Source organism: Sus scrofa, chromosome 13 (genome assembly GCF_000003025.6).
Source record: "Sus scrofa isolate TJ Tabasco breed Duroc chromosome 13, Sscrofa11.1, whole genome shotgun sequence".
Lineage (NCBI taxonomy): Eukaryota > Metazoa > Chordata > Mammalia > Artiodactyla > Suidae > Sus > Sus scrofa.
The window spans coordinates 201,204,506-201,220,085 of NC_010455.5; the positions used below are offsets into that span (position 1 = coordinate 201,204,506).

General features: G+C 44.3%; 1 long non-coding RNA gene across 1 annotated transcript; it reads right to left on the reverse strand.

Moving 5' to 3' along the window:
• On the reverse strand, positions 2,486 to 9,108 carry LOC110256281. Its single transcript, XR_002337647.1, has 3 exons — positions 9,039 to 9,108; positions 8,712 to 8,911; positions 2,486 to 2,681 (listed from the first exon to the last, which is right to left on the reverse strand). It is a non-coding gene; the product is annotated as an uncharacterized LOC110256281 (long non-coding RNA).

Genomic DNA, 15,580 nt, shown 5'->3' on the forward strand with positions numbered 1-15,580 from the left:
CAGGGGTGGAGGGTAGTTAGGAGGTGTAGGGAGTTGCTGTTTTACACAGGGAGGTCAGGAAAGGCCTCGGTGTTGAGGTGATGTTTGAGCAGAGACTGGAAGAGGAGAGTGAGTGAACCACACTGGCGTGTAAGGGAAGGGCAGCTCAGGCAGAGGAGCAATAGGTGCAAATGTCCTGTGGCAGAAAACACCTGCAGGGGCTTACTTTACATGAGTGTTGGTACCCTGGGTGGTGTCCCACAGCTCTCTGAGACCCTGTTCATTTTTATAAAAATTCTCCTGGAGTTCCCTGGTGGCCTAGGAGTTCAGGATCTGGTGTCGTCACTGCTGTGGCTCAGCTTCCACCCCTGACCTGAGAAATTTCACATGCTGTGGGCGTGGTCAAAATCATTCTTTTTTCTTTCTAGGGCTGAACCTGTGGCATATGGAAGTTCCCAGGCTATGGGGTTGAATGGCAGCTGCAGCTGCTGGCCTACACCACAGCCACAGCAGCACCAGATCCAAGTTGCATCTGTGACTTCCATACACTGCAGCTCGTGGCACTGAGATCCTTAACCCACTGAGGGAGGCCAGGGATCAAACCCCACATCCTCACGGATGCTAGTCTGGTTCGTAACCACTGAACCACAGTGGGAACTCCAAGAACTCTTTTTTCTTTCTGCTGTGGACTGGAAGTTTTGTGTCTTCTCTTCTCTCCGAATTCATATGTTGAAGCCCTAATCCCCAGTGTGATGGTATTTGGAGGTATGGCCTTTGGGAGGTGATCAGATTTGGATGAGGTCATGGAGCTAGAGCCCCGTGAAAGGCTTGGTGCCCTAATAAGGGGATAAAGGGACCAGGACTCTCTCTCTCTCTCTCTGTGGAGGAGCCAGTTCGATCCCCGGCCTGGCGCAGTGGGCTAAGGATCCAGACAGAGTTTCTGCAGCTTTGGTGTAGGTCACAGCTCAGCTTGGATTCGATCCCTGGCCTGGGAACTTCCATATGCCTTTCGTGCAGCTGAAAATGAAAAAAAAAAAAAATCCTGTCTCTTTCTTGCTGTTATTTGTTTGGTGTGACAGAGTCCTCACGCTGTCTTTTTGTTCTCAGACACAGTGGCCTTCCGTTGTTTGGATCTATTTATAATCGCTGATTTAGCGTCTTTATTTAGTAAGTTTAACATCTGGGCTTCCTCAGGGACAGTTTCTGACCGCTTTTTTTCCTGTGGGTCATATTTCCTGTGTCTTCACAGGTCTAATAACTTTTTTTTGGGTTGAAAACCGGACACGGTAAATCATGTGTTGTGGAGACTCCAGAAATCACATTTCCCAGCTCTCTTGGCAACAGCTGCTGTTTGTTCTCCAACTTCCCTGAACTAAGTGTGGACAGTAGATTTTTCCTTGTCATGTGTGGCCACTGGGATTTTGAGGGAACTCGCAGATGGGACAGTAGTGACAGATCCTGGGAATGGGACTTTGCGGGGAGCAACGTGCCTCAACTGCCTCGGCTAGGAGGAGGGAGACGTGCTTAGGGCAGGTTAAAATGCTACGAAGCTCACATTTTTTACTGTGATTCAGCCACCTTTCTTGACTAACTCTCCTCAGATTGATGCATATCTTTGGTTAATTTTCAAGCACCGAAAAAGTCGCTTTGGACCATCTTCTGTCTTTTGCAGCTAGACCTAGTGTCTGTGTTTGCTCGAAACTCACTTTTATATCGCTTGCATCCAGGTTTGCAGAACTCTTTACTCATCATTCGCTGGATTGCATCTTTTTTTTTTTTTTTTTTTTTTTTTGTGTGTGTGCTTTTAGGGCCGAACCTGTGGCATATGGAGGTTCCCAGGCTAGGAGTCTAATAGGAGTGGTAGCTGCCGGTCTACACCACAGCCACAGCTATGACAGATCCAAGCCACGTCTGCAACCTACACCACAGCTCACAGCAATGCTGGATCCTTAACCCACTAAGTGAGGCCAGGGATTGAACCTGCAACCTCGTGGTTTCTAGTCGGATTCGTTTCTGCTGCACCATGACGGTAACTCCTGGATTGCATCTTTAATCCAAATCACCCCCATGCTGTCAGAGGCTCCTGGGTCACTGCCTCTCGGTGGTAACTTGCTGCCTCACTAGGACACTGGCCTTTATCCCCAGCTTTGTCACATCTGGGCATTTAACTTGCCATTTTCAGCTGGAAGGGCAGGAAGGGCTGTTTCCTGACTGTATCATCTATATGCTGATTACATAGCCTTCCTTCCATGGCTAAGTGATTGGAGAATTGACTAAACATTATATCTAGATGTCAAGGTCAGTTTTCTTTTCCTTTTTTGCCCAAGACACGTGGAAGTCTGGGCCAGGAATCGAGCCCATATCACAGCAGTGGACCAGAGCCACAGCAGTGGCAATGCTGGATCCTTAACCCACTGAGCCACCAGGGAACTCCCCAGGTCAATTTTCTTGATATGCCTTTAAAAATTGAAGAACAGATACAATGAGCTAACATTTTATTGGGGGGTACACATGTATGTGTGTGTGAAAATCTCTGAGCAGCTAGAAGGAGGGCTGATTGATTGAACAGAGAAGGAAGGAAAATCAACAAATGGGTGTTATTACTCACTTGTCTCAGCCTCGCCAGAAAGGCAGATTGGTTGGTTGGTCCTGTGCACTGTCTCCGGGCAGGCTGTGTGGACATGAAGCTTCTCAGAACCACCCTTCAGGAGGCAGGCAGGGAGAAGTCACCCACTGGATCCTCGTGTTCTGTCTCCCATTGTCAAGTTCCCTTCACACAACTTCCCACACTCTTGGTCCTGCCACCTGCCCAGGAAGCCCCAGGGTTGGAACCTCTCCTGGGATGGTCTCACACATTCTCTGGTCAGTCTGCCGTATTGATTGATTGATTGCTTTTTAGGGTTGCACCTGAGGGCACCTGAGGCATATGGACATTTCCAGGCTAGAGATCAAACTGGAGCCACAGCTGCTGGCCTACACCACAGCCACAGCAATGCAGGATCCAAGCCATGTCTGCAACCTCTACTGCAGCTCATGGCAACGCTGGATCCGTAACCCACTGAATGAGGCCAGGGATTGAACCTGCATCCTCATGGATACTAGCTGGGTTCGGGAACTCTATTTATTTATATGGAAGTATAGTTGATATACAGTGTTGTACTTTTTTCTTTTTATAGCTGCGCATGTAGCATATGGAAGTTCTCAGGCAAGGGGTCGGATCAGAGCTGCAGCTAAGGCCTAGGCCACAGCCACACCAACACCAGATCGAGTCACCATAGCTTATGGCAACACCACATCTTTAACCCATTGAGCAAGGCCGGGGATCAAACCCGCTTCCTCACGGACACTATGTTGGATTCTTAATCCACTGAGGCACAACAGGAAGTCCTTTCCCCTCTATTTTTCTGGCTCTATATTCTTTCCTTTCTTCTTCATATGACAACATTTTCAAAATACGTGTAAAAAGAGAGGATGGGAGTTCCTGTCGTGGCGCAGCGGAAAGGAATCCAACTAGGAACCATGAGGTTGCAGTTTGATCCCTGGCCTCACTCAGTGGGTTAAGGATCCGGCGTTGCTGTGAGCTGTGGTGTAAGTTGCAGATGCGGCTCAGATCCTGCGTTGCTGCGGCTGTGGCGTAGGCCGGCAGCTGTAGCTCTGATTCGACCCCTAGCCTGGGAACCTCCATATGCTGCGGGTGAGGCCCTAAAAAGCAAAAAAATAAAATAAAATAAAATAAAATAAAATAAATAAAAAGAGAGGATAGATTGGTAATTTGATCTTTTCTCTGGCATCTGTGATTTATTATTGACAGTTTGGCAAAGAGTAATTACTAATTAATTAATCATAACTTCACAACTCATTATTGGTATTATGTAAAGTGTTAGGATTGTTTTTAAAATTGAGACCATTTCTATTGAGTTTATTTTACAAATGAGCTTTAAGATTACAAGGCATTTCAAGTTTTCTTGGGATTGACTATTCTTAAGTATTCTTTGGACTGACATCCATCTTTAACCAGATGGTCATCAATGTCCTTGTAGTGACATGTTAGGAGTTTTATATCATCATCAGTGTCAGTATTCAGCGTCACATAGCAAAAAATTGAAATCTTATTTCAACATGATTCTAAGATTCACTTCTCATTATTAATTGGACAACAAATCATTTAAGAAACTATTATTTCTATTAGAAATTTATTTCCTTGTCTTAATGATTTGCTGTTTTTAGGATCATCTAAACTTTTTCATTGTTAAAATTCTTAACATCATCTAAACTTTTTCATTGTTAAAATTCTTAACTATTCTTTTCAATAGTGGAATAATTTCTGTTGTTAATTTCTCATCTTTGTTGCTTTGTAAACTATTAATTTTTATGTGTATTTTTCTCAGTGTTTTAACAAATTTAATGTCAAAAAAGGCACTTTTTATACATGTCCATATGAGTCTATAATTTCTTACTTGTTTTACTGAAACATACCAATATTTTCAAATTGCAGTTAAACTAACATATTTAAGTTTGATTGACTTTTTTGAATAATTCTCTTTTGCATTCCCGTTGTGTTCAGGTTTTTCTTTTGAGCCTTTAAAGACATATATATTAAAGTACTTATAATATTATTATACCCAAGTTACAAGACTCAAATGAATTTATAATGTCTCTCTATAATTACAGACTCTTAAAAGAAAAATTCAGTTGATAATGTGTGCTTAAAATACTCAATCACTGAACCCCAAAAGAAAACATATGGTTATTGAAAAAAAAAATCACAGTAGTTAACAATTTTAGGTCTTATGAAGGCAGTTTTTTTTTTCTCCTGTGAGATTAAAGAAATGAGCTGCTCAAGCATATATAGTGATATTCATGTCACCAAGCAAGGTGAATTGGGCCAGTCGGCAGGAAGCAGATTCCTGGAAATTGTTTCTGCACTGAACTGGTTTCTCATTTCATTTCTTTGCTGAAATTCCTTACATTTTTACCAATTTTGCCTACATTTCACTTTAAAGCTGTTAACATATATATTAATACATTTAAAATCTTCTTTTGCTCATGATGCTTCTGGGTCATCCCTGGGTCTTTTTCTATTGACTATTTTTTCCTTCTATTTATAGGTCATATTTCCTGGCTTTTTCACATCTTTTAGTTTTTTTTTTAATTAAATGCTGCAGTTTAAGTATAACAGAGCAGTCAAAAGTGACAGAGATTGTGATTTTTTTCAGGAAGTGCTTGCTGTTTTGTGAATCCAGTATCTTGGACTGGGATCTGGTCTCTGGTATCTTGGTCTCATCAATCTAATCATTAGTTGAGCTGAGTTAGGACTGGGGTTGCTGCTCTAGTTAATTTAATTTACCTCTGGCTTTAAATATCTTCAGTGTGGTCCAATTGAAAAAATATCTTGAGTGTGGGGTCACTCTCCTTCCAGCAGGGCTCTGAGATCTAAGCACCATGGTAGCACAAAATTTCTTTTTAATTTCTGGTGTCATCTTTCTGGCCACCATTTACAAATTTACTCAGTAAATTTCTGTGGGAGAAGGGCAACAGACAGTGCTGTCTGACTCTTTGTTTGGGACTCCACCAGAGGCCAGTCTAAACATCAGTGGTTAAACACTATTTCTCCTCATTCCCCCCATTTTCCTCTACCTGGAGGTTTTCTCTGCCTCTCTCTTGTCTGCCTGTCCAGGCTCCTATGCTTGAAAACTTACCCCAGTAATGGAAGAGGTTAATGATTCATGCTCAATAGAGAAGGGCTCCGCCTCCTCTGAATTTTAGTTTATTTGAACTTCTTTGATTCTACAGAATGGCTTTAAAGAAAAATACAGTTTCAGGCTTAGCCAGTGCTTTCTCATTTGCTGATCTTTTACATCTTAACCATCTTAACCAAACCTCTTCATTTTGTTTTGATTTTTTTAAAATCTGCTCTTTTATATTTTGTTTCTTTTCAACCATTATTTGTTTTTGTTTATTGCTTTTGATGTCTCTTCTAATTTAGTTCTTTTTTTCTGAAAACTTTTCCTTGTACTTCTAAGCCTGTTGTGAGTTCTGCTACCTGTCCTTTTAAATCTTGTGTCTGAATGTTTCTGATTATGATTTGTTACACTTTAATAACATCTATCATTTTCTTAATTCCTTTCACTTCATTTCCAATATCAGGTTACATTTTCATCTGCATTGTACAGCATTGTTTTGCTTTCATTGTCTGTTGGGACAATATTATGTTCTTTCCCTCTTTTTCTCTTATAGTAACTTTTTGTTAGAATTGGCCATCCTCCTTTTCTATTGCCTTTTTTTTTTTCTTTTTACGGCTGCACCCATGACATATGGAAACACCTGGGCTAGGGGTTGCATCAGAGCTGCAGCTGCTGGCCTACACTGCAGATCGGAGCTGCATCTGTGACCTACACCACACCATGCAGTATATAGTTGTTCCCAGGCTAGGGGTCAAATCTGAGCTGAAGCTGCCTGTCTACACCACAGCCACAGCAACACAGGATCCAAGCTGCATCTACAGCCTACACCACAGCACATGGCAGTGCTGGATCCTTAATCCTCTGAGTGAGGCCAGGGACTGAATCCACATCCTCATGGGTACTAGTTGGGTTTGTTACTGCTGAGCCACAACAGGAACTCCTGTGGGGCTTGTCTTGAAAGATGCCTCTATGTGTGGCTTTTGAGGGCTCCCAGACTGCTCCTTCATGGTCACAGTGTTGCCCCATGGTCCTCCTTTCTCTCCCCTGTGGATTGGATGCAGCTGTTCTCAACTTGGACCTCCCTGTGCCTTCAGTGAATACAGGGGAGCACATTGTGGTTTTCCTGCTCTCTGGGCTGTTGGACTCCCTCTCATTCCTCCCACACAGATCCTCAACCAGGTTTTGTAGCTCTTGGTGATTTATTGTGCAAGATCCTCATGTGTTTATTCCGCAAAATCCATTAGGATACCTTGTCAAATATTTTGTTGTATAAGTTCGAGTTCTTTGATTTTTATACACTAGTTGCTTGGTCTGATCTGATGGGAGAATTTGGAGAGCTTAAACCACCATGACTCATAATCTCCCCAGAATCCTTGTCATAATTCTTTTCAAATGGTTGTAAAAAAAAAAAAATAAGTTTACTGCTGATTCACCTCTGATAGCAGTCAACTGGTATATTTCTAGAGAGGAAGGTTCTGTCCCAGTTTGGTGGCTAAACAAGGCCATGTCACTCTCTATGACATGTTTGCATAGATTCCCACAAACTCTCATCCGGTTCCCTCATACCTTGTATTTTCTCTGTTTTGGGCTGAACTCTGTTCCCATCAGGTATTGGTACTGATGTCTACCTCCTCTGCCTCAGAATGTGACTGTATTTGGACATAGGATTTCGAAGAAGGTAGGTCATCAAGTTTGGGAGTTTCCATTGTGGCTCAGTGGAAACAAACCTGACTAGTTTCCATGAGGATGCGGGTTCCATCCCTGACTTGCTCAGTGGCTTAAGGATCTGGCATTGCCATGAGCTGTGGTGTAGGTCGCAGATGCGGCTCAGATCCCACGTTGCTGTGGCTGTGGCTTAGCTCCAATTTGACCCCTAGACTGGGAATGTCCATATGCTGCGGGTGTGGCCCTAAAAAGCAAAAAAAAAAAAAAAAGGTCATTAAGTTTGAATGAGGTTGTATGAATGGGTCTTAATGAAGACTGGTGTCTTCTTAGAAAAGGAGATTCAGACACAGAAGGACAGAGGGAAGATCATGTGAGGATGGGGGCGGGGGACGTGTGGGGGGGAAGACAGCCGTGTCCAAGCTGAGGACAGAGGCCTCAGGAGCAACCAACCCTGCTGACACCTTGCTCTCAAAGCCCTGGCCTCCAGAACGGATGGAGAGTAAATCTATTTCAAGTTTCCCAGGCTGTGGTACTTTGCTATGGCAGCCCTAGCGTAACCCACCCCCTCCCCAACCTTCTGCCTCCCTCCCTCCCTCTCTCCCTCCTTCCCTTCCTCCCCCTCCCTCCCCCTCTGTTTCCCTCCCTCTCCCTCCCTCCTTTCCTTCCTCCTTCCTCCTTTCCCCGCCCCCATCTCTATCTCCATCTCTTACTCTCCCACTGCTTGGGAGAATCGGTTCCCAGGTCACCACACCTGGCATCCAAAGACCATCCCAAGGCCTTATTTTCCCTCTCGATACATAAGACTAGTTCTCTAGACTTTTCGCTTCTTTAAAAACTCATTTTGGAGTTCCCGTTGTGGCTCAGTGGAAACGAATCCGACTAGGAACCATGAGGACGCAGGTTCGATCCCTGGCCTCGCTCAGTGGGTTAAGGATCCAGTGTTGCCATGAGCTGTGGTGTAGGTCGCAGACATGGCTTGGATCTGGTGTAGCAGTGGCTGTGGTGTAGGCTGGCAGCTGTAGCTCCGATTTGACCCCTAGTCTGGGAACCTCCATATGCTGCAGGTGCAGCCCTAAAAAGCAAAAACAAACAAACAAAAACAAACGAAAAAACCCAAACCCCTCATTTTGTGGAAAGAATAAGCTACACTAATTTTTCATTTTATTTTGTGGTCTTGGCTCAGGCAGAACCCAGAGGTGGCTGACATTCATCTGTTGTCTTATTGTCTGTTCCTCGTCCAGCTGTACCTACGAGTGTTTAAATTACCCTAAATATATTCTCTGCATCTCTCTCTTTCTTAGGCTTTCAGTCCAAAGGCTTATCTGAGGGGGAACATGACAGAAAGAGGGCAAGCGTTTTGGAACGAGAAAGGGGGGTTCAAACCTTTTGTCTGCTGCTCACGTGCGGGTTACTGGGTGAGCCACCTAACATCTCCGCTTCCTCCCTTGCAACTGTGAAATGATCTTCCTCCTTGAAGGACAGGCATGAAGGTCACACAAGATAAAGCTGTAATTTGCTTCCTGGCACGTAACAGATATCAAATAAGTGCTGTTCTCCATTTTTTTTTCTCTTCCTTCTCCCAACTACATTGAGCCAGAAACAAACAAACAAACAAACAAACAAACAAACAAATGCAATTACAGACCAAAGAAAGTTTCAGTTAATTGAATACATGTTTAAATTTTTGCCAATTAGCCACATATTACTCACCGCACTCCAGAATGTCAGCAGCATTTCCAAGGGATGCTGCTTCCACACTTGGGGAGCACCCCACTGCCTTGTTGCACTAACAGCTCTCTGCACGTGGCCCTCTCTGCAGAAACAGAGGCTCTTTCAAGAATTCTACGTGCATTGTTTTTTATTCAGCAACTGGCAAGCTGCTGTCCCACCTAGTGGTCAGCAGGAGGTAGCCCATTTCAAAAAGACATGGGAAGACATTTCCTATGATCTTCTGCTGGACAGAAGCCCGGAGAACTACCAGTTTATCTTTTTTTCTCCCCATTTACAGAGGCCCTGGGCGGTGGAAAGCTCTTGACATGAGAAGTAGCAGGGAGCAAGGTTGTGTGTGCAGATGCCTGGGTAATGGTGGGGCTGATAAGAGAGATTCTGCTTGAGAGAGAAAGAGTCCGGAGTTCCTGTTGTGGCTCAGTGGATTAAGAATCTGACTAGTATCCATGAGATGCGGGTTTGATCCCCGGCCTTGCTCCGTGGGTTAAGGATCCCATGTTGCGGTGAGCTGCGGTGTAGGTCGCAGACGCAGCCTGGGTGAGGGGTTTTTGTGGTTGTGGCGTAGGCTGGCAGCTGCAGTTCCAATTTGACCCCTAACCGAACCTGGGAACTTCCATACGCTGCAGGTGCAGCCCTAAAAAGACCAAAAAAAAAAAAAAAAAAAAAAAAAAAAAAAAAAAAAAAAAAAAGTCAGTACATTAAGAACTATACTTTTGAGAGGTTTTCTTAAAATATGTACAGATTTCAAATATACAGAAAAGTTCATGATCAACACAGCACTTTGACCCCTTGGCTCTGCTGAGTTCCAACCTTTTGTCAAACTTGCTTTCTGTTTCTTTAAAAAGCAGAAGAGCAGAGATGCTGGGCAGAAGCTCCGGGTATATCCTTCCTCAATCCCTTTCTTTTCCCTGTCCCTCGCCAGGGCTGACCGTCACCTTGAATTTGGTGTTTAGCTTGAACAGCATTTGGAAATTCCATGAACATCCTGTATGTGAACCTACATTTTTGCATGCTTTCAAAAGATATTTTATGGATATGATACTGTATGTATTTTTTCTACTGCAAACAAACAAAGCAATAAGCCCTCTTGTGCCATTTTCCTCATGAGACTTCTGCAAGAGTTTATCTATTGTTTTCCTAGAAATGGAACTGCTGGCTTAAAGAGCAAGGATTTTCTTTCCAGAGTGATTGGAGCAAATTACCTTCAAATACCCACGTGTCAGTGATCCCCATTGCTTTTTATCTGCTCTGATACTGAAATTGTTAGGCTTCTGGATAGTTCCCAATTTGATGGTTATAAAATGGTTTGGTGTTTTAATTTATCTTTCCCTACTTTGCATTTATATTTAGCATCTTTTTTTATATGTTTTTTTGGTATCTACCTCTGCAGCATGGGGACTGGTAGCCAGAAAGACCACTCTCTATTAGAAGCCTGGAACTTTCAGTCTCATCCTCCAGCTTCTGGGGAGAGAGGAGGGGCTGGAAGTTGAAGTAATCGCCAACCCATGATTTATTTATTCATTTATTCAAATTTTATTGACGTATAGTTATTTGACAAGGCTGTGATAATCTCTGCTGTTCAACAAAGTGACCCAGTCATACATGTGTACACATATCCATTCTCTCTCAGATTCTTTTTCCACAGAGATTATCACAGAATATTGGGTAGAGTTCTCTGTGCTCTATAGCAGGTCCCTATTGGCCAATTGCTACATGGACCTCAGTGTGCCTATGCCAACCCAAATCCCCAGTCCACCCTCCCACCCCCCACCTGTCCCTTTTGGTAACTGTAAGTTTTTCAAAGTCTGTGAGTCTGTTTCTGTTCTGCTAATAAGTTCATTTCTATCCTTTCATTTCTATCCTTTTTGCTTTTTAGAGTCCACATAATAGGTGATATCCTGTGATGTTTGTTTTTCACTGTCTGATGAACTTAACTTAGTATGACAGTTTCTAGGTCCATCCATATTGCTGCAAATGGTGTCATTTCATTCTTTTTTCACGGCTGAGTAATATTCCATTGTATATGTGTACCACATCTTCTTTATCCATTCCTTAGTTGATGGACATTTAGGTTGCTTCCATGTCTTGGCTATTGTAAATAGTGCTGCAATGAACGTTGGGATGCATATATCTTTTCGAATTATGGTTTTCTCTGGACAGATGCCCAGGAGTGGGATTGATGGATCTTGTGGTAGTTTTAGTTTTTTAAGGACTCTTCTTACTGTTTTCCATAGTGGTTGCACCAATGTACATTCCCACCAATAGTGTAAGAGGATTCCCTTTTCTCCACACCCTCTCCAGAATTTATTATCTGTAGACTTTTTGATGATGGCCATTCTAGCTGGTGTGAGGTGGTACCTCATCATTACACCAGCTAGATTTGATTTGCTGTTCTCTAATAATTAGTGATGTTGAGCATCTTTTCATGTGTGGTTTTTTTTTTTTTTTTTCTTTTTTGCCATCTGTATCAACAACCCATGATTTAATCAACTGTGTCTATAGAGCTTCTGTGGAAACTCCTCAACAACAGGATTCAGGGAGCTTCCACATTGCTGGACACATTGAGAAGCTAGAGGGCATGGAAGCTTTGTGTCCCACCCCCGGCCCCCATGCACCTCTCCCATTTGGCTGTTCCTGGGCTGTAGCCTCTATAACAAACTGGTCATAGTAAGTGAAAGGGCTTCCTGAGTTCCGTGAGGATTATCAAACCTGAGGAGGGGGTCTTGGAACCTCTGATTGGTCAGAAGACTGGGGGTCCCGGAACTTGTGACTGACGTCTGAGGTGGGGACAGACTCGAGGGATGGAGTGACCCCGTAACCGACTCGGGGTAGAAAGTATTGGAATTGCATCGCATTGCTGGACACCCAGCTGGGGCTGGCGATTTGGAGAAGTGATGTGTTGGAAAAGACACCACAGGGTTGGTGTCAGGAGGAAGGAAATCTCTCAGGATTGTACATAATGTGCGTGGGGTGCTGATCACGGAGGGAGCAATTGACAAGTTCATTCATTTATTCCACAAATGTTTACTGTACAACTGCTTCATACCAGAGACTGTTCCAGGTGCTTGGGGGGTGCATAAAGAATAAAAAGTCCCTGCCCACATGGGGCTAATAGGGAGCAAAGAAAAAAGAAATAAACAGTCAGACAGAGAAAGACAAATACCATGTGATACCGCTTATAGGTGGAATCTAATAAAAATGGTACAAAAGAACTTATTTGAAAAAGGGGGGAGTTCCTGTGGTGTCGCAGCAGAAATGAATCTAATTAGTATCCATGAGGACTCAGGTTCAATCCCTGGCCTTGTTTAGTGGGTTAAGGATCCAGTGTTGCCATGAGCTGTGGTGTAGGTCGCAGATGTGGTTTGGATCCCACGCTGCTGTGGCTGTGGTGTAGGCTGGCAGCTCTAGCTCCAATTTGACCCCTAGCCTGGGAACTTCCATATGCCACTGGTTTGGCCCTAAAAGCAAAAAAAGTAAAAAAATAAAAAAATAAAAAAAAGGGAATGCATGTATATGTGTGACCGGGTCGCTTTGCTGTACAGCAGAAGTTGGCACAACACTGTAAATCAATTATACTTTAAATTAAAAAATCAAAAAAGAACTTATTTACAAAACAGAAACAGACTCAAATATTTTGAAATGAAACTTGTGGTTACCAAAAGGGAAATTATGTATGTGTAGGGGGGAGATAAATTAGGAAGTAGGATTAGCATAGACACACTACTGCACATAAAATACATAAGTAACAAGGCCCTACTGTGTAGCACAGGGAAATCTACTCAAAGTTATGTAATAACCTACATGGGAAAAGAATCTGAAAAGAGTGGATATATGTGTGTGGAGAACTGACTCACTTTGCTGTACACCTGAAACTAACACAACATGGTAAGTCGCCTGTACTCCAATAAAACTAAGCTAACGAACAGGTAGCAGGTCAGGAAGTGTGTTAGTTTGCTAGGGCTGCCATAACCAAGTACCGCAGGCTGGGCAGCCTAAACAACAGAAACGCACTGTCTCTGTTCCGGAGGCCGGAGTCTGTGATGAAGGTGTGGACGGGGTTGGCTCCTTCTGAGGCTGGGAGGGAGCACTGACTCCAGGCCTCTCTCCTTGGCTTGGAGTTTGTCGTCTTCTCTCCCTGTCTCCGCATCCTCTTCCCTCTGTGTGTCTTTGTGTCCGAAGTTCCCCTTTTTTATAAGGACACAGTCAGAGGGATCAGGACTCACCTAATGGTCTCATTTTAACATGATTAGTTCTTGGAAGAGTCTATCACCACGTAACTTCCGCGGTAAATGGGGATTAGGATTCCAACATATTTCGGGAGGAGACGATTCAACCTGTGACAGGTAGGTATTAGAGACCAGGAAGGGTAAGAGCTGGTAGGCCCTTTTTTTTTTCTTTCTTTTTTTTTTCGTCTTTTTAGGCCCACATTTGTGGCATATGGAAATTCCCAGGCTAGGGGTCGAGTCGGAGCTGCAGGTGCCAGCCTACACCACAGCCACAGCAATGCCAGATCCAAGCCTCATCTGCGACCTATACCCCAGCATATGGCAACACTGGATCCTTAACCCACTGAGTGAGGCCAGGGATCAAACACGTGTCCTCATGGATATTAGTTGGGTTTGTTACTGCTGAACCACGATGGGAACTCCAAGAGCTGGTAGGCTTTTGAAGGTATAGAGTGGTCAGGGAGGGCTTCCCTTGGGAGGCAGCGTCTGAGCAGAGACCTCAGAGGAGAAGGAACAAGTCCTGCAGGTGTCAAGATGTGGGGGAAGATTTGTCCAGGCAGGTGGGGCCCTGAGGCCCTTGCTGGGGGTTTGCAGACAGCAAGCAGGCCAGGGTGGCCTTGGTGGGGGGGTATGCCAGTCATGGCGGCACCTGCTCCTTGTGATTCTCTCAGTGGCCTGGGGCTGCTGTGACAAGAGGCCACACACTGGGTGGCTTAAAGCAAAAGAAATGTTTTGGAGACCAGAGGTCCAAAATCAAGGTGTCAGCAGGGCCAAGCTCTGTCCCCTGGTGGTGGCTGGCAATCCTTAGCATTTCTTGGCTCACGGCAGCCTGATTCCACTCTCTGCCCCCATCATCTCTCGGCCATAATCCCTCTGTGGGTCTGGGCCGTCCCTGGTGTCCTTCTATGGGCATCCCTGTGGGTCTCTGTCTCGCTGTCTCTTCTCCTCTTCTTGCGAAGACATGAGTCCTATTAGGATGAGAGGCTCCCTGCCTCCCCGACTCCAGTGTGATTTCATCCTAATGTACATCTTTTTTTTTTTTTTTTTTTCCTTTTTAGGGCTGCACCTGTGGCTAGGTTTTCAGCTACAGTTTGGCAAAATCCACAAAAACCTAGATGTTGACTTGGAGCTGCAGCGGCTGGCCTACACCACAGCCTCAGCCATACAGGATCTGAGCTGCGTCTATGACCTATGCTGCAGCTTGAGGCAATGTCAGATCCTTAACCTACTGAGCGAGGCCAGGGATCGAACCTGCCTCCTCATGGATACTAATCAAGTTCTTAACCTGCTGAGCCACAATGGAACTCCCTAATGTACATCTTAATTTTCTCTTTAAAGATGCTATTTCCATGTAAGGTCACATTGGCAGGCACCCAGGTGTTAAGACCTCAGTGTACCTTTTGGGGGACACTAGATTACCCAATAGGGACCTTGCCCTTACAGTACTTGAGGCGGGGCCACTAGACAGTAGGGGTCCCTGTGTGTCTGTACTCTGCTCGGTACTCTGTGACACACAGAAATAGCTGCATAGGATAGAGCGTCTTTTTGGTGACACAGCCCTTGCCTATTTTCAGAAAAGCTTAGATGCAGCTAATAAAGGCAAGTGCATGGGGAACAGGACAATTACAAAAGAAAGGAAAACTATCTAATTAAAGAGCTGAGAAAGAACTAAGCCTTGACCCTAGGAATGTATCAAAGACTGAGTTCCCTGGCAGCAAAGGCAAAAGGGAGAAATTGACTTAGTTCCAAAAATGACTTATTTTAAAAGTGAAACATGAGAGCCATAGGATAGTTTGGTGACAAAGGTTTTTAGCTACAGTTTGGCAAAGTTGTGGAAATCTCCCCAGCGTCTGTTTCTTGTCCTGACCTTCTCTCAGTCTTGGCCAGAAGTCGGCACCCTGGGGACTGGCTGAGGGTGCAGGGTCCAGTTCTCCAGAAGCTAAAAAACCTCGCAATGTCTCTTAATCCAAGGAGGGTTTTCTTTTCTTTTTCTTCTTTAAAAATTTTTATTGGAGGCGTTCCTGCTGTGGTGCAACGGGATCAGCAGTATCTCTGCAGTGCCAGGATGAAGGTTTGAGCCCCAGCCTGTCACAGTGGGTTAAAGGATCTGGCATCACTGCAGTTGTGGCATAGGTTGCGACTGAGTGTTGGATCTGGTCCCTGGCTCAGGAACTTCCATATGTCATGGGGCGGCTAAAGAAGAAAAACATGAATTGGGGTCGAGTGGGTTTACACTGTTGTGTGTGTTTTAGGTGCACAGCCAAGTGAATCAGTTGTCCGTATACCTACAATATACAT